General features: G+C 35.0%; 1 protein-coding gene across 3 annotated transcripts in view; it reads right to left on the minus strand.

Moving 5' to 3' along the window:
- MALRD1 (MAM and LDL receptor class A domain containing 1) overlaps positions 1–19901 on the minus strand; it is a 763597-nt gene that overhangs the window by 423195 nt on the left and 320501 nt on the right. The gene's annotated exons all lie outside the window — the stretch shown is intronic.

Genomic DNA, 19901 nt, shown 5'->3' on the forward strand with positions numbered 1-19901 from the left:
TGAAAAAGAAAAAAAAAAAAGAAGAAAAAAGAAATTTGTAAAACATTTGTGAAGGGGAATCACTGGAGAATTTTTGCTAGGGTCAGGACTGACTTGGATTGGGATAAATGGGTTTTAAAAGTACACTGGTATAAAACTTAAACTTGGTTTCTCTCTCTGCTAAAAAGATGGTTTCCTTGGATTATTGCTCTGCTTTAGTAAGAAATTATAAGCAGAGTTTCTGTTTTGTCTTTATCAGGTCTTGACTACTTGAAACAGTTAAAACTTCTCAAAATTAAAGGAGCAAAGTTTTGCTAACAACTAGATAATCCAATGTTTTTGCCTATGAAATCCCTTGTTAACCACGTTGGTTAAAGAAATTTCTGAAACATTGAGTTTTATAGTGACTGTGATCCTATTTATTTATTTATTTTTAAAGATTTTATTTATTTATTTGCGAGAGAGACAGTGAGAGAGAGCATGAGCTAGGAGAAGGTCAGAGGGAGAAGCAGACTCCCCATGGAGCTGGGAGCCTGATGTGGGACTCGATCCCGGGATTCCGGGATCATGACCTGAGCCAAAGGCAGTCGTCCAACCAACTGAGCCACCCAGGCGTCCCTGTGATCCTATTTAGACACGTGCTTTAGAACCTTCTGATATGGTTAACAATCTTCCCTAACATTCAAATTCTCAATCGTCTTTTTGACAAAAAAAAGGGAAAACAAAAGAAAATAATATTTTAGTTTGCTACACATAGTCTTTCCATGGCTTCTGCAAGTTTACTTTTCCACAAATCTGGTTCTCAGTCCCAATATCAATGAGAAGATATTTAAGTATTACACACATTTCCTCCTCTAAACACCTATTTGGTCAATGTAATTTTATTTCTTCTTTCTTCTCATCTTTGCTCCCCAGGTCCTGGTAGGGAATTTAGGAAGCTTCTTATTCTGTTCAGTACAGTTTGGGTTGGGAAATGCTGCCTAAAGTAAAAGTTATGAATCACTGAAATTGTTTTTTAAAACATAATCTTCATTTTAGAGACGAGAAAATTGTGAAACAGAAAAAGGTAAAAAGTATACTAATTGGAATTTATCATAATAAGTTGCAGAAATTAAATATGTTAGGTTGCATGAAATACCGACTATCTCTCCAAGGTTCCTAAAAATATTTTATTACAAATATTGCTAAAGTTTTCTTCTACTTCCAGGACAGCAAGAATTATTGAGTTCAACTATGACCTTATTGACTTTCTGCCTACTGGGTCTATCCATTTCTTTTCTTTTCTATTGTCTTATGTTAGTCACCATACAGTATGACATTAGTTTTTGCTGTAGTGTTCCATGATTCATTGTTGGCGTATAACACCCAGTGCTCCATGCAGTATGTGCCCTCCTTAATACCCGTCACCCAGCTCACCCAACCAATGCCTGACTTCAAGCTGTATTACAAAGCTGTGCTCACCAAGACAGCATGATACTGGCACAAAAACAGACACACAGACCAATGGGTCTATTTCTAATAGATGGGTACAGAAATCTCCGACTATGATAGTCGATTCATCTATTCTTGCAATTCTAGTAGATTTTGTTTCATGTTGTATGACAACATGATAAATGTGTTTTACCTAATAGATATTAATAAATAATATCTAATAATTATCTAATAGAATGTGTTTTATCTAATAGATATTAGATAATATCTAATAATTAATTATATAATAGAATTATATTAGATGCATATACATTAGGGATTGTCATGCCTCCTTGGGGAAATGACTCCTTCATTGTTATATAATGCCTTTATTTATCCTTGATAACTTTATAAGTTTTTATTTTACCTTCATTTATTTTCCAAGGCTCTCTTTCCCTTTCGTAGATTTGAGTTTCTGATTTAGATCATTTTTCTTGATCTAAAAACTTTTTTTTTTCAAAGTAGGTTTTCTGGCCCCCCCAAAAAAAAAAAAAAATTCTCGCAATTCGTGTTTGTCTGAGAAAGTTGAGAAAGTGTTTGTCTTTTACTTTTGAAGGATAATTTCACAGGGTATGAATTCAAGGTTGGCAGTTTTTTGTTGTTGTTTATCCCCCAAAACACCTCAAATGTTTCAATCTACTCAGTTCTCATTTGTGTAATTTCTGAAAAACATAATTCTTACCTTTGTTCCTCTGTATATAAAACATCTTATCTCTCCAACTTCTCTAAAGATTTTACTTTGATTTTCCATAGCTTGGAAAGGATAGATGTTAAGGGTAGGAGTGTTTTTTGTTTGGTTGTTTTTGCATTTATCCTGCTTCATGTTCTATGCTGTGGTTTTGTGCCCAACATTGATTTGGGGGGAATTCTTAGTCATTATTTTTCCAAATGTTTCTTCTGTTCCTTTCCTCTTTCTTATCCACATGGTATTCCCGCTACACGCGTTACACATCTTGTTGTGAAGTCCTTGAACATGCCGTTGTTTTTTCTCAGTCTTTGTTCTCTCTGCTTTTCAGTTTTGGAAATTTCTATTGTGATGTCTTCTAGCTCTGATATCGTTCTTTAGCTGTGTCCAGGCGACTAATAAGCCCACCAAAGCTTATTTGTTTCTGTTGCAGTGGTTTTGATCTCCAGGATTTCTTTCTGATTCTGAGGATCTCTATTTACATTGCCCATCTTTCTTGCATGCTGTTTTATCCACTAAAGGCCTTAGCACACTGATCATAGTTATTTTAAATACTTGGTCTAATTATTCCAACATGCCTGTCATGTCTCTTTCTAATTCTTCCTCTCTCCAAATCAGACCATGTGATATTTTCTCAATAGCTGGACATGATACACTGGGTAAAAGGAACTGCTATAAATAGGCCTTCATGTGGGGAGAGGGGAAGAATTCTATAGTTCTATGATTAGGTCTCAGCCTTTTAGTGATCATGTACCTCTGGACTGTGAACCTCACAAGCATTTCTCAGATTTTTTTTCTCCTCTCCTTACATGGAACGGGATATCTAGAGAGGGTTAGCAATGGAGATTTCCCTTCCACCAGGCCAGTTAGGCTCTGAAAATACCCTGGCAGTTTAGGCTTTCATTGTCTGAGGGAACGCCTTGTGAGGAAAAGCAGAGTGCTCTGTGATACCTTAAAATGGTTTCCACCGATCCCCTGCCCCCAGCTCTTGGAAGCAGGAGAGGATTTTTCTCTGATATTTACTGGAAACCTGGCCAAACTCCTTGCAGTATTATATTTATACACAATATCATAAATAAAGATTATAAATATCAATCTCACAATATTACAGGGTGTTCCGATAAGTGGGTTTCCTGAAGTTTTTAACTCCTGGGCTTGTCCATGTGGCAATTCCAGCATGTCATCAATAGCCAACTCGGATCTCTTACCCAGGTACCGGTTCTGTTAGTGGATTCGGCCCGCGAGTTTCTAATCTGCTAATGTGTGATTCCCTGGGTTCACTTGCCTCTCTTCAATCTCGGAGACATTTGTCCTGTGTCCTCCTTCATTTATGGATTTAATAAGAGTTCTTGATTTTTTAGTCTCTTCAGCCTTTGACTTGTTAGAAGAGAGCTGTGACCTCCAAAATCTTCATATACAGCACTGGACGGTAGGAACTACACAAACCTCTTCCTATAATTCTGCTGGTAAATCCTACAGCTGATGATGTAAGCAATGATGCTGTAAAACTGAGCACTGTGTTACTAAGAGCTTGTATTTTCTAAAATTGTATATTTAGGATACTTTTCATGTTCTTTATGTTTAAAGGCATGATGCAGCATAAAGCCAATGAGCAATCTGATCTTAAGTAATAAAATGTATAGGTCAGAATTCTTTGATAATAGTTATTCTTTATCAGGTTCTCTCTGAATATTAAAGTGAAAATGAAAATATTAAAAACCCTAATTTTATGTGAGGCGGTGCTCAAAAGTTAAGAAGGATCTAAGTTGCAGCATGTTAAGTACTTATATAGATTTGTCTCTTCAAGAAAGCTAGTTAGAACAAGTTCTCAAATATTTAAGGAAATTTAATGTACATGAGAGTAGGAATGATTCTGCCACCAAAACTCTCAGGGCCCTGTTCTTCAGTGCACAAGCCAAAGGAAGACAGGTACACATCCCAGCTGAAGCCACAGCAATTCTGGGACAAAGATTCTATACTATTGTTAAGAGAATGTAATCATCAGACTCTTTAAGACTCTCCAAATTCTGCTAGGCATCAAAATCATGTCTTTATGGATTCATTCTTACAGTTAACATAGATCAGATATAATTGTTTAAATACACAAAAATAACTATTATGTTATTTGAAATAAAGTGGAAAATTTGAAAATACATGGGTCTTACCATTGTTTTGATACCATTTTGGAGTGTAAAGACCACTAAGATGAAAGTTAATTTTATCACACTATCCAACAACAACAACAAAAAAAACCTTGCCCAATAGTGAAGAATGGCCTAAACTAATTTTCAGTTTTTGAAACAACTAAAAATTAATTAAGAAAGCATCAAGACTAATATGCTTTTTTTTTAAATGGTTTAACAGTCTAGCTAACTGTTTTATTACTTTCAAGGATAGAGAAAATTTCTCTGTCATAATTCTGTCACCAAATGAACATGATGGCATTTTCTATCCAATTCCTGATTTGATTTTTAAAAATTGCATTTGAAACTTTCTGGTAATTTATTCTTTCCTACAATAATAGACTGTAATAGTCTCTTTTGCTTTAGAATAGTAAAGTTCTCCTAAGTATCCTTTCAGAGGCCTGAGAGGTAAATACATTAAAATAATAATGAACCCCAACTCAGCATCGTTTAGAAGCTGAATAGTTGTCTTAATTAAAAATTATAAAATGAAATAACTAAATCAGTTCACCTTGTGTTGGAAAATTTATCAGCCCATGAAGACTAGTTTGCCATATAGACCAGCATCCAGAAAGGCCAATTGCATAAGGAAATGATGCTGGGAGATGGAGAGGAGAAGTGAGTTGGGGGAAATTGGAGGGGGAGACAAACCATGAAAGACTGTGGTCTCTGAGAAAAAAAACTTAGGATTTTGGAGGGGAAAAGGATGGGGGGTTGGGTGAACCTGGTGCTGGGTATTAAGGAGGGCACTTATTGCATGGAGCACTGGGTATGGTGCATAAACAATGAATTCTGGAACACTGAAAAGAAATAAAATGAAATTTTTTAAAAAAAGTGATGTTTGCTGGGGAAAATCAGATTTGTTCTGTTTCAAAAATCATACAAATGATGCTACATGAATTTCTATCATGTAAATTCTGTTTTTCTTCTGATATTTACTATTGTTTTAAAGATATTTTTCCTTGGAAATTTTAATTCTAATGTATCAGTGGGGGAAATACAATAAGCAAGCATAAGTTGTTAAGATTTCAGATCACTGTGGTGAGAAGGAACAACTTATAATTTCATATTTCACAATTTCCCCTGGGTGCCAGGTGAGAAAAGCAGCAAACAGTCTTTTGTGCAGATGCCAATTCCTGTCATTTCATGGAGCAATTAATTCCAGAACCAGACAGGTGTGCCATCAGGAAGACAATGATCACCTTTGTCTGCAGCTGTACCATCCATCAAACCAGTTTCTACCTTTCTAAACGCTATAACTTTTCCATCGATCACTATCCTCATGAGCATGAAATATCAGTTGCATTAAAAAAGTTCATGGGGCGCCTGGGTGGCTCAGTGGGTTAAGCCTCTGCCTTCAGCTCAGGTCATGATCTCAGGGTCCTGGGATCGAGCCCCATATCGGGCTCTCTGCTCCTCAGGGAGCCTGCTTCCTCCTCTCTCTCTCTCTCTGCCTGCCTCTCTGCCTGCCTCTCTGCCTACTTGTGATTTCTCTCTGTCAAATAAATAAATAAAATCTTAAAAAAAAAAAAGTTCGTAATTTTGAAAGGCAATAATCTAAATCCTTTTAAGACCCAACCATCAAATTCCTAAAATTAAGATCTCATTGTTCTATTCAATTGTTCAATATAAATTTATTGAGCATATGCTATAAATAAGGCACATTTAGGAAGATAAAAAACTAACTGGAAGGGGGGGCTATTGTGTATTGACCATAATGTGTGTCAGGTTCAGAACATTCTCTTTATTTAAGTTATGTTATGTAAGTCCCACAACATATCAGTATAATAGTTGTTATTTTTAGTTTGGTTGATGAGAAAACTGAAGTTCAGAGTAGGATACTAAGCAAAGTATCACATTGTAAGTAGCAGAACTATGAGTTGAAGAATGATATACACAGAACCCTGTGCCACTACTCCCCCTTATAATGTAGTATGCAGTGCTCCAGGATGGGAGCTGCAAATAAATAATAATAATAAATCTACAAATACTACAGGATAAGAACTGTATGTGTCTATGAGAAAATTCTCAAAGAGATCTCTTTACATGTAGGCGGCTATGAAAAGATGGCAACCCTCCACTTTGACTTGATTCTTCTTGAGGTAGTTTATCAATTCTTTTACACTGTTCATCTAAATATGAATGTCCTATGGACATATGGACATATGGAAGAAGGGTCTGTAGTCAAAGGAATATGATGAATCCTATAAATTATATCTCTGTTAAAGGGATTTAAAAATACACGAGCATATTATTAACACACTAGCTCTGAGAAATCCCACAATATGGAAACTATTTTTTTATATAACAAAGAATATTCCCAACCTATCTAAGGAAGCTATGAATTTATTTATTTACTTATTTAGTAGAACTATGAGAATTGTGTAGATTATTACACTGATGATGCACAGGACAAGTTTTACAAATTCTATTAAAATAAACAAGAAAAAAAAGCATAATTTGAGAAATTAGTTTTCAGTTATAAATGGGGTACTTTCTCAGTTTTGTGACTTTGGAGATTGTTTTAGTTTCTTAGTGATTCCATAATAAAGTACAACAAAATGGGTAGCTTTAAACAATAGAGATTTATTCCCTCAAAGCTGCTAAGGATAGCAGTCTGAAATCAATGTGTCTGCAGTGCCATGTTCTCCCTGATAGCCCTAGGGGAGAACACTTCCCTGACTCTTTATACCTTCTCGTGGATACTGGCAATCTAAGCATTCATTGGCTTATCGATACATTCCTCCAGTCACACGACATTCTGTGTGTTCTCACATTATCTTCCCTCTGGATGTCTATGTCCATATTTTGTTCTTCTTAAAATTCTAACAGTCATTGGGTTAGAGTGTACCTTAATCTAGTATGACCTCATTTTAATTCAGTACATCTGCAAAGACACTGTTTCCGCTAACGTCACTTTCACAGGTTCTTCGTGGACATGAGTTTTGGGAAGACACTATACAACCAAATACTGGAATGATTATGTTCTTTAAAGCAACTCTCTTGGGTTTTGAGGTATATAATCACATAATTAGAAAATAATTATAATTTTGTGTTACTGTATTTCATTTCACACCTTACATACTGCCTAGAACAAGAACAAGAGTGTTAAATAATAATAGTAAACACTCTTAATATAATCTTGATTTTAATGAAAATATTTCATTGTTTCCTTCAATTTATTCAATCATCTATAAGATGTTAAAGTTCTATCATTCTAACTATTACAGAAATCACCTATCAGTTTGTTATGATTTTTTTCAGTGGTTTATTTGGTTACATGGACAGTGTGTTATTTCCTTTAAACAGTGTAAGACCCTGACCTCAAAATGTATAATGGTTCTAATGCTGAATTTGGCTTGCTACCATTTTCAGTTCTTCTACATTTATATTCACAAGGAATTTGAACTATAGTTTTCTTACTTTTCCAATTTTTTGGAGGCTTCATTGTCAGTGATATATTAGCTTCATAAAATAAATTCAGTCATTTTCATGTTAGAATAGTTTCTTTGGTCATTATCAGTTCATTAAAATGTGATAGAACCCTGTAGTACCTATCTCAAGAGATAAAATCAAGGACATTTGTTGATAACTTTATTTGATAGTTAATGGTCTATTCAGGTTCTCTACTTCATTAGTTAATTTTGGCATTTTTCTCATAGAGAGTTAACTATTTCATTGATATTTTCAAGCTATCACAAAGTTACTGGTTTCTATATGGTTATTAATTCTCCTTTAAAAAGGCTACATTTATTCAAGTATGTTTTTCTCCTTTTTTAAAATTAAAAATTGGTATTTTATCTACTTTTAAAAATAACATACTTTTGAATTTATCATTTGAATTGCTTGTTTTCCAAACCATTACTTCTTTCTCCTGAGTTTCTTAATACTACTTCACTTCTTATAAATTTCTCTTTTTAAGTAATTTCAAACTTATAGAAAAGTTGTAAGGATAGCATAGCACTAGAAAACCTTTTGACATTTAAATAAAATAAGGGAATAACTGTTTTGAATAATAAATTTATCCTAAAAAAATCAACAACTTGGAAGAAATGAGAGAATACCTTTAAAAAAAAAAATCCTTAAAACCAAAACAAATCTGAATGAGATTCTATCCATTACAAAAACTGAATTCATAATAAAACATTTCCCACATACCCAACTTTAAACTCAGATGGCCTCCTGGGTCAAATCAATTGAACTTTTAAGGGTGAAACTGTATTAACTTACACAAACTCTCTCAGAACATAAGGAAAGAGAACCCTTCCCAATTCTCCTTATGAAGCCAGTATAATGCCAATACCAAAGGCAGACAAGCAACTATAAGAAATTTAGAGACCAAGATCCCCCATAAACATAGGTGCAAAAATCTTTAACAATACATTTTATCAAGGAATGTGTTTGACTTAATGTTCAAAAATCAAATAAGGTAATTCATCATTTTAATACAAAAGGAGAAGAAATCATATGATCTTCTCATCTAGATGCAGGAGAGGCACTGATAATATTCAACACTTCTTTATGATAAAACTTGACGTAAACTAGCAATAAAGGGGAACTCATTCAAACTGAAAAAAGGAACCTGTGGAGAACATATAGCTAGTTTCAGACTTAAATGTTAAATATTGCAAAATTTCACCCTAAGACTGGGAACAGGGTAAGGTAGTCCAAAAGCACCTCTTTTATTCAACAACTGTCCACAAAGTTCTAGTCTGTGCAATAGGAAAAGAATGTAAAATGGAATTGAAGAGAAAGCATATAAAACCACATGGATGGAACTAGAGGGTATCATGCTTAGTGAAATAAGTCAATCAGAGAAAAACAACTATCATATGATTTCCCTGATATGAGGAAGTAGAGATGCAACATGGGGGGCTAAGGGGGTAGAAGAAGAATAAATGAAACAAGATGGGATTGGGAGGGAGACAAACCATAAGTGACTCTTAATCTCGCAAAACAAACTGAGGGTTGCTGCGGGGAAGGGGGTTGGGAGACGGGGGTGGGGTTATGGACATTGGGGAAGGTATGTGCTATAGTGAGTGCTGTGAAGTGTGTAAACCTGGCGATTCACAAACCTGTACCTCTGGGGATAAAAATATATTATATGTTTATAAAAAATAAAAACTTTTAAAAAATCACATAAATTAATCAGTTATCTACACAAAAAATTTCTAAGAAATCTATATGGTAACTACTAGAACTCTTAACTAAATTTGGTAAGGTTACAGGATACAAGGAAAATATATAAAACTCAATTGTATTTTTATAAGTTATCAGCAAAAAGTTAAAGTTGAAATTAGAGGGCGCCTGGGTGGCTCAGTGGGTTAAGCCGCTGCCTTCGGCTCAGGTCATGATCTCAGGGTCCTGGGATCGAGTCCTGCATCGGGCTCTCTGCTCAGCAGGGAGCCTGCTTCCTCCTCTCTCTCTCTGCTTGCCTCTCTGTCTATTTGTGATCTCTCTCTCTGTCAAATAAATAAATAAAAAATCTTTAAAAAAAAAAAGTTGAAATTAGAAAGTAATTTTATTCACAATTATGAAAAGAATAAAGTATTTAGGAATATATATTAAAAAGACATGTCTATACTGGACTTGCTTATATAGGATGTCATCACTGGAAAACTCAGGGTCATTAGCATTCAGTTTTCTTCCAGTTTCTGGAACCTATCTGAAATCCCAGAGAATTTCTTTGTAAAAATGTTTGTGTATATAGTAAATATGCAGACACGTAATGGAAAGAAGTGTGAAAGAACTTCTTTGGATGACATAAATGTACTATATTTGTGATATATGTGCATGTACTTGTCAAAATACCAAATTGTGATGTATGCACTATATATTTCATCTTAAAAAACTAAGAACAATTATCAAATTCTAATTATTTTGCTTGCTTCTAACAGTGATGTATGTTGGCATTTCTGAAATTAGAATGCCTTCTCCATATTCTAGATTTGAGCAATTAAGTATAAAAATTGTTTTAACTTGGTACTAGGCTGTTGCTGTTGTAGATAAATGTGACAAATATGAAAATGTGGTATTGGATTAAAATTGGTGTTATCCATGGTGGATGGAAGGATGAATGGATAGGTAGATGGAGAGGTAGATAGGCAGACTGATAGGTAGGTAGATAGGTAGACAGGCAGGTAAATAGATAGACAATAGCCATGGAAATACGCAAACACATGTATACATATACATATATTTACTAGCTCTGTCCACTGAGAAGGCCAAGAAGCAATGACTCATTAAAAAAATAATCTTGATTTTTAAAATATCACTCTCCACTAAAAAGAATCAGGGCTCTTTAGAGCTGATATCAAGTCTGGGGAAGAAAAAGTATAAGGTCAGTGTGGGATATTTTGTTGTGCAAGATGAAAGGAAGTGATCAAAGAGTGATTAAAAAGTTCATAGAAGATAGTTTACAGGAGTTCCTATTAGCCTAATCTGGAATAATTCAATAATCAGAATAAATTATGATGATTATAACCCTTTGGATGAAATTTTAATCTGTGAGACCATAATAATATAAATAGATAACAAGTTAAGAAATGAATAGAACAAAGGCAAAGCTGCTCTTTATAGCAGAAAACCAATTTGTGTGGAGTGAAGACATAAAAAAATCATCAGTGGGCTGTATGACCCAGCAATCCCAATTTTGGGTATATCCAAAAAAACTGAAGTCAAGAACATGATGAGATAGCTGCACTCTGATATGCACTGTGGTATCATTCACAATAGCCATGATAAGGAAACAATCTAAACATACACTGATGGGAGAATAGATAAAGAAAAGGTGGTGTTTACATAAAATGGGATATTATTCAGCCATAAAAAAGGAAATCCTGCCATATTTGACAACATGGTTGAATTTGAAATACGCTAAGTCAGTTGCAGAAAGAAAAAATATTGCATGATTCAACTTATATGAGGTATCTAAAATAGCCAAACTCAAAGAAACAGAAAGTAGTATGGTGATTGCCAGAAGCTGCAGAGAGGAGCAAATGGGGACTTGCTGTTCACAATGGGTATAAAGTTTCAGGTATGCAAAATGAAAAATTTGTAGAGATCTACTATATAACATAGTGCCTAGAATTAATACTATATTTCGTCCACTTAAAAATTTGTTGAGGGTAGATCTCACGTTAAATGTTCTTACTACAGTGGAAGGAAGGAAGGACGGAAGGAAGGAAGGAAATCAAGAAGGGAAGAAGGAAGGAAATCAATCAATCATCAATATGAGCTAAAACTAGCTGAATGTTTGGCAAGGGCAGTATATTTTCATACCTACTGGTATTTGCATATGAATAATTATTTTTAAAAGAATTACTTTATAGAAGAGAGATGTGACTGACTATACCTTAACCAACTGTTCAAAGTAAACATCAGGAATAGGAGCACAAATCAACACATGCCTCCTCATATGAAGCACTGAGAAGGACGCATGATTACATCTGTGGTATTTTTCTTTAAGATTATTTGTTTTCAAAGAGAGAGAGAAAGCATGCATGGGGGAGGGGCAGAGGGACAAAGAATTTCTAGCAGACTCCCTGGTGAGTAGGGAGCCCAAAAATGGGCTTGATCCCAAGACCCTGAAATCATGACCTTTGCTGAAGTCAGATGCTTAACCAACTGAGCACCTAGGCGCCCCTGAATGTGTGGTATTCTTGCTAACACACTGAATATTTTATCTAGTTGTAAGAATTAATGACAGAGAAGTGATCAAATCTCCCACAATAACTGTGAATACTTCTATTTTTATTTAATTCTGTCTGGTTTTTATCTCACATATTTTGAAGTTCTATTACAATGCACATTTCTGACATATCTTCCTGATAACTGACTTTTTCTTCTTTTTTTAAAAAGATTTGGGGCGTCTGGGTGGCTCAGTTGGTTGGGCGACTGCCTTTGGCTTGGGTCGTGATCCTGGAGTCCTGGAATCGAGTCCCGCATCGGGCTCCCTGCTCGGCGGGGAGTCTGCTTCTCCCTCTGACCTCTCTCCTCTCATGTTCTCTCTCTCTCTCTCTCTCTCAAATAAATAAATAAATATATTTTTTAAAAAAATAAAAATAAAAATAAAAAGATTTTATTTATTTATTTGACAGAGAGAAACACAGAGAGAGAGGGAACACAAGCAAGGGAAGTGGGAGAGAGAAAGGCAGGCTTCCTGCCAAGCAGGGAGCCCCATGTGGGCCTTGATCCCAGGACCCTAGGATCCTGACCTGAGCGGAAGGCAGATGCTTAACAACTGAGCCACCCAGGCATCCAATAACTGACTACTTTATTACAATTTTCCTTTTATCATTGTAATTTTTTCAGAAGTCTACTTTTATATTAATTTATGTACTATATATATATATAGTACACACATATATATATATATTTGCTGTCTTTAACAGAACAAGTTTAAATATAAAGTCAGAGATAGGTCAGAAGTCAAAGGCTGGAAAAATATAAACCAAATATTCTATCATGCTTTTCTAACCAATCAGAATTTTTTGCATTTTAATTGATATGTTTAGGTTAGTTACATTTGATTCAATTAAATGTTTTGACAAGATTTAGATCTTTCAGGACCACTGGGTGGCTCAGTTGGTTAAGCGGCTGCCTTCAGCTCTGGTCACCATCCCAACGTCCTGGGATCAAGTCCCACATCCGGCTCCTTGCTCAGCAGGGAGCCTGTTTCTCCCTCTGCCTGCCATTCTGTCTGCCCACGTTCTCTCTCTCTCTGACAAATGAATAAATAAAAAATCTTAAAAAACAAATTTAGATCTTTCATTTTATTTTTTTCTACTTTTTTAAATTATTTTTTCCCATTTGTTATTATTTTTTCCTCCTGTGTGCTTTTGAATACTTTTAGTATTCTATTTTAATTCTTCTGTTGGGTTTTTAATGTATCCCTTTACATTTTAGTGTTGGTCTAGTGATTTCATGTGCATACTTCACTATCACTATCTAGAGTTGATAATGTTCTTCATGCAAAATTTTAAGAACCTTGGTACAGTTTAATTGCAGTCACCTCCTGTTCGTTGTGCTACTTTTGTCATGTTGATCTACCTAGGATATAAAAGCTGCAAAAATGTATCTTTTCTTTAGAAAAGTCATGTATCTCTGAAAGAAAGTAGTAGAAGAGAAAATGTGATCTTGTATATTTACCCACATTTTTATTATTATCTTCATTCATTCCTAATGATTCAAATTTTAATCCGGCATCATTTACTTTCGACTTGAAACATGTCCTTTAACATCTTTTACAGTGCATGCTGATGTATACTGATACCTTTGCTTTTCATTTATCTAAAAATGTCTTTACTTTGCCTTAAATTTTATGATATTTTCCCTAGATAGAAAATTCTATGTTGATAGGTCCTCCCTTCCTCTCCCATTTTCGCAGTTTAAATATATTCTTCCAATATCTTTAGGCCTATCTCTGGGTTTTGTTTACTGATGAGAAGCTAACAAGCCTATGATTATTCTATTTTTGATGAACTTTTTTCTGGTTTTGGCAAAATTTTCTTTTTTATTTTGAATTGATTTTCATTTACTTTGTCTTAATCATCCTAATCATCTTAAGTTGATATTTTCCATAGATTTGGAAAAGGTTTTGATAATTATTTGTTCAAATATTTTTCTGCCTCATTTTTCCCCATTTCCTGGTGTTTCTTTATTAACATGTATGTAAGAGTATTTGATGGGGTCCTGGGCAACTCTAAGGCATTGACTGATCAGGTTCTTTTTTTATTTTTCTCTTCTTAGATAACTTCTAATTAGTGGATCTGTCTTCAAGTTCAATGATCACTCTTCAATTGTCTCTAACATCCCTTTAAGTCTATCCAGTGAATTTATTTCAGATAATGTACCTTTCAATTCTAGAAGTTCCCTTAGGTTATTTCTTCTATTATTCTTCCTTTTCTCTTTCCTCCTCTTTTTACTTTACTTCCTCCTCTTTATTCTTCCCCATCTTCTTTTTCTTCTCCTCATTCTTCATTTTCTTGTCTCTGCTGTTTATTCATTATGGCTATATTCTTATTTAAATCCTCAAACACATTTGTAACACCTGTTTTAAATCTCCTGTTTACTAAATCCAAGTTGTTGTTGTTGTTGTTTTTTAATCATTTTGGGCTCTAGTTATTTTTTTTTAAGATTTTATTTATTTTAGAGAGAGAAAGAGAGAGAGAAAACATATGCAAAGAGGAACAGAGGGAGAAAGACAACGGTGGAGCCTGATGAGGGGCTCGATCCCACAATGGTGAGATCAACTGAGCCAAAAATCAAGATTCAGACACTCAACTGACTGGGCCACCCAGGAGCCCCAGGCTCAATTTCTACTGATATTTTGTTTTTGTTCTCTCAAATGAATATCAATTTTCCTGTTTCTTTTTTTTTTTTTTAATTTTTTTTTTTAAGATTTATTTATTTATTTGACAGACAGAAATCACAAGGAGGCAGAGAGGCAGGCAGAGAGAGAGGAGGAAGCAGGCTCCCCGCGGAGCAGAGAGCCCGATGTGGGGCTCGATCCCAGGACCCTGAGATCATGACCTGAGCCGAAGGCAGAGGCTTTAACCCACTGAGCCACCCAGGTGCCCCTTCCTGTTTCTTAATATGTGTATTTTTTTTCCTTTTTACTTACGTGGTAGGATTATAGATTATACATTGTAGCAAATTAGAATTATGCTATGTTCCTTAAAAATGTGTTATATTTTTTACAGTTAATTCCTGACAGATCTTCTTTATCTAATCAAGCTAAATTTTATTATTGTTTTGGTTAGGTATATTAAAATTTTCCACTTAACCTTAAGATTATGCTCCTATTCATAACCTGGTTACTTATTGTGATCTCATTTGAATGCCTGAAGTGTTTAGCACCACCTTTCAACATCGGTTGTTCTAGAACTTTCATATGTCTCCAAATTGCTTACCTCTGGAATAAGCATTCAGTCCTCAGCCCTGCAGCATATCATCTTTCCTTAGAGGGTTGTACCATGGGCACAGAGAGTCTAACTCTTAGCCGCAAACCTGTGGTTAATCCCCACAAAATCTTCTAGGGCAACCACAGGGACCAGTTCCTTTTCTCAGATAGTCACTTCAGCAGCCAAGAATTCTAATCTCTCTCTCAATTTAGTGACACTGATAGTATTTTTTTAACTCTACCTCTGCTCTGTGATACAAAAATTTCCTCACACAGAAATCTGTGACAATCTTGAGGCAATTATGAAGCTCATCTTTTCTATTTCCATCTCTAAAGAATCACAGTCCTAAGCTACAAATTGTGTAATGACTGAAAACATTTGTCTTATATATTATGTCCCATTCTGTAGCTGCTTTTGACAATGGAACAAGACCAGTAACAGCTTTTTTTTGATAGATGGAAGCATAAGTTCTTCCTAATATTATTTTACATTCTAGTATCTTGCCTGATTCTCTTATTTTGCTTCAATAATGTATGCAAATATGCATGCATATTTTATGTTATGATATTTAAGCTTTTCAATTTATTTTTAATCATCTTTTACAAATGTTTTAACTTTAGCGTATTAAGTGCATTTTTGTTTCTCTTTTATTCAGTAATTATTTAAAAGAGTAAAAAATACGTATCTAATTGCCCTGGCATTTTAGCTTAAACTTTAAAATTAATATTTGGTTTTACCATATTTCCAGTGAATAATATGACCTATATAATTTCTATAATAAATGTATTAAATTGTCTCCTAAATCGTGACAAATTTGTAAATGTAATAAGTATGGTTAAAAGAAAAACTTTCATTTTTAATGTTCAAATTACTCTATGCCTTTTTAACTTACAAGTGACCCTTGAACAACACAAGTTTGAACTGTGTAGGTCCACTTATACATGGATTTTTTTTCCCTATAAAAGTACTTTCTTTTATGATTTTCTTCATAACATTTCCTTTCCTCTAACTTTAACATACAAAATATTGTTAATAGACTGTTCACGTTATCAGTAAGGCTTCCAATCAATTGCAGGCGACAAGTTCATTTTAGCAGGAGTAAATGTTATATGGGGATATTAAAATGTGTTTGTGTGTGTGAGAGAGTCACCATCCCTGACTCATGTTTTTCAAGGGTTAACTGTAATGAATTAACTAGTTAATGTGTATGTTTTTAATCTAATCAGAAAAATAGAGGTATTTTGAAATATGGTTCAACATATGGATCTTCAGATTTTTCTTGTTATGCAGCAAATAGTTTGTTTTATAAATTTAGTTATCCTATTAGAGGCAGAAAGCTTCAAAATTACATCTTCATTTTAGATTTCACCTTTTAACATTCAATAATTTTGATTCAGAAATTTTGAATTAATCTTTCACTATATCATAAATTGCTGTCCATGTTTTATTCACTTACATCAATGCCTACATTCATATATCACTATCAATATTCCTTTGGTAAAACTTACTCCTGTAAGTTATGAGGAAACTTAGTTCTTAATTAGTGTAACTTAATTTTAGGTAGCTTAAGTACTTTTAATTTAATGAAAACCATATATCCTATATATTGGCTATTATTTGTTCTACATATGCCCTATTGTCTTACTTATCATAACCAATTATGCACAGTACTAATTTTCATCCTCTGTCATATCTATTATTTCCTCTCAGTCTTTCATATCTTTGAACATTTTTCTCTCTGTCCTAAGGTTTTCAAATTTGTTCTCCCTAGCAATAATTCACACTTCTATAATGTCATTCCTGCTCAAAATTTCATTTAAGGTTGTAATTATTCTTCATATAATTCTTATTGTCCTATCTCATTGATTATAAGGTCTTAGAGACTTTAAGAAATTACAGATTGTCTTATGGCTAATTAAGATAATACCATAAAGATCTCATCTTATCTAATTCCATCTTAACCTTTTCTTTCCTTTTCTCTTATAGCCTGCTACTTATATTTTATACAATCTGTAATTTCTTACAATATGTTGGATATGTATAACAATATATACATATAAATACACACACATACATATATATGTATATATTTGCTTCATCTGGGCTAATGTAATAAAAACATTTCAGGAGAATTACTCCTTCTGATGTTCCTATTTTTTGTTGTTGTTTTACCAGTCAACATTTAGATAATATTGCAGAGCTGGTTATCATCAGTAGGGTATGAAACTTTCCTTTGGCTGATTCAATATTATCTGGTAATTTGTAGAAGAGGTATACTTGGAGGTCATAGACTATTCATATTCCAATTTCTAGTCATAACAAATTGCAGTTAATGTAACCTTTTATAATGAGGTGTGACTATTTCTTCTTGGCCCTATGACCCTTTAATTAACAGAACACAAAACAATCAGAAACAACTAAAAAAAAAACCCTGTATTTGTCAACTAGCACCAATTCCCAGAATGTTCTTGGGTACATACTCTCCCTAACCCTTCAACAGCCAATGCTGGTCCTCACTAGCAGTAGTACTATATGAGTCCAAATGCAGCTTCTTGCCTTCTTTTATATAATGTTGTTTATTTCTGGAAAAAAGATGTTGGGGCGGGGGGGAATCAAGGAGATGCAAATAGGTCTTCTTTTGTTCACATTTTAAATGGAAAACTCTCTTAAAAAGTTAGATACTATTTTTATATTACTTAAAACCAAATAGCTACATATTGGCTGCTTTATCTTACTTAAAATAAAACCAATTAGCCTCATATTGACTATTGAAATTCAAAAGCTATAGATATATAATTTCACTTTCTATTGAGTATGGATAGAAAAAGCCCATTTGATTTTTGAGAAATATTTAGGTAATGAGGAGTGATGCTGTGTGTCTGTTTTGCAGGAGCTTCTACTCTGATGCTGCACCACAAGGATTACAGGATAATCATCAGAGCTCAACCACTGGGAAACACACTGACAGAGAAGTGGGGAGGGGCTTATAAAAGGCTCAAGGATCTTGACAGATGGAGTTCATACCTGTAGTGACCAAGCAGTAATTCCACCCAGCATTTTGCTCACCTGTAGAATCAAGACATTACATACTCCAAACAGAAAATGTGGAAGGTTGCAGATGTGCCTGACTTGGATCCTCAAAGGAGAAGTTTAGCTGGCCCCAAAGACAGGTTTGCCTACAACCAGGCAAAGAGCTGAATCACATCTTCACACTTTCTGGAGAGTGTCTTTCAGCCCCATATGACCACAAAAACTGGTGATAACTCCTAGAATCAGTGTGCCCCGGTGCTACCCGAGCTGAGAAGTGGGTGGGCACAGCTGATCATCTCCAGAGCAACACCAATACCAGGCATAAAATGTTGCCCTGCACTGCCCAGGCAGGGGGACTAATTCATAACCAAGGCTGAAGGTGTATCATGGCCCCTCCTGACTTGAAGTCTATATGGAAAAAACTAAAGGCCTGGAGTGACCCATCCCCATCCCATCCAGACATAGCCCCACCTGCTGTGGAGTGTCTCTAGCCCCATCTGACCAGATGAACTGGCAAAAACTCCTGGAAGCTACGTAAGTTAGTGATGCTTGAACCAAGAAACAAGCATGTAAAGCCAACAGTCTACAGAGCAAAGCCAGTGGCCCTGTCTGGCTAGGAAAGCTGGGGTGCAAGCTGGCTTGATTTAACACAACAAAGACTTTTTTATTGGCTTTAACTATTTCTCCTGCTGTACTAGGGCAGGGATTCAACTTTACGGCCCTACTGAATACATATCTCAACCTATCTGACCAGAGAACCTAACTAGAACACGTAAGAAGCTATGCAATGTGGTCTAGGTATGGAACACGTGGACAGAGAGTATAGTTCATGACTTCCTCCTGTATGCAGAGCAAAACTAGTAGCTTCACATGACCAACAAATTCTTTGCACACTCTGGCCTGATTTAGGACCCCAAGCAGAGTCATACAAGTTCTCGATTCCTATCTGAGGCCATACAAGTTCTCGATTCCTATCTGGCTACCCAGTTAGGGCTGGGAAGCTATTTTATAACCCACCTAATAATGAACATAGTACACACTCCCAAAAATTTAATAAGCCTCACTACAGAATCAAAGAACTGCACAATCCATAATAAGGATGTAGGGAAGCCATATCCAGCTATTCCCAGCTAGTGGCACAATCCCCTATCTCGGTCCTCAGAGCACAAACAGTTGAATCAACAACAGTTGATTCACCAAAAGGTAGACCAAATGGGAAACCCCAGCTGCCCAAAGACATTACCAGAAGGCACACCCAAAAACCCAAACTGAGCTTACTAAGGAAAGAGCAGCCATCAAACACACACACACACACACACACACACACACAATTCCATACCTGAAAAATATAATAACTGAACAATTCAATATAGAGTTTAAATGCACAATCAGCCATACAGAAGAAAGAATAAACAACCTAGGGTGCCTGGGTGGCTCAGTGGGTTAAAGCCTCTGCCTTCGGCTCAGGTCATGATCTCAGGGTCCTGGGATCGAGGCCCGCATCGGGCTCTCTGCTCAGCAGGGAACCTGCTTCCTCCTCTCTTCCTACTTGTGATCTCTCTCTCTCTGTCAAATAAATAAATAAATAAATAATCTTAAAAAAAAATAAAAAAAAAGAATAAACAACCTAGAGAATTAGACTTTGGAAAT

This window comes from Lutra lutra, chromosome 8, assembly GCF_902655055.1.
Source record: "Lutra lutra chromosome 8, mLutLut1.2, whole genome shotgun sequence".
In the NCBI taxonomy this organism is placed as follows: Eukaryota; Metazoa; Chordata; class Mammalia; order Carnivora; family Mustelidae; genus Lutra; species Lutra lutra.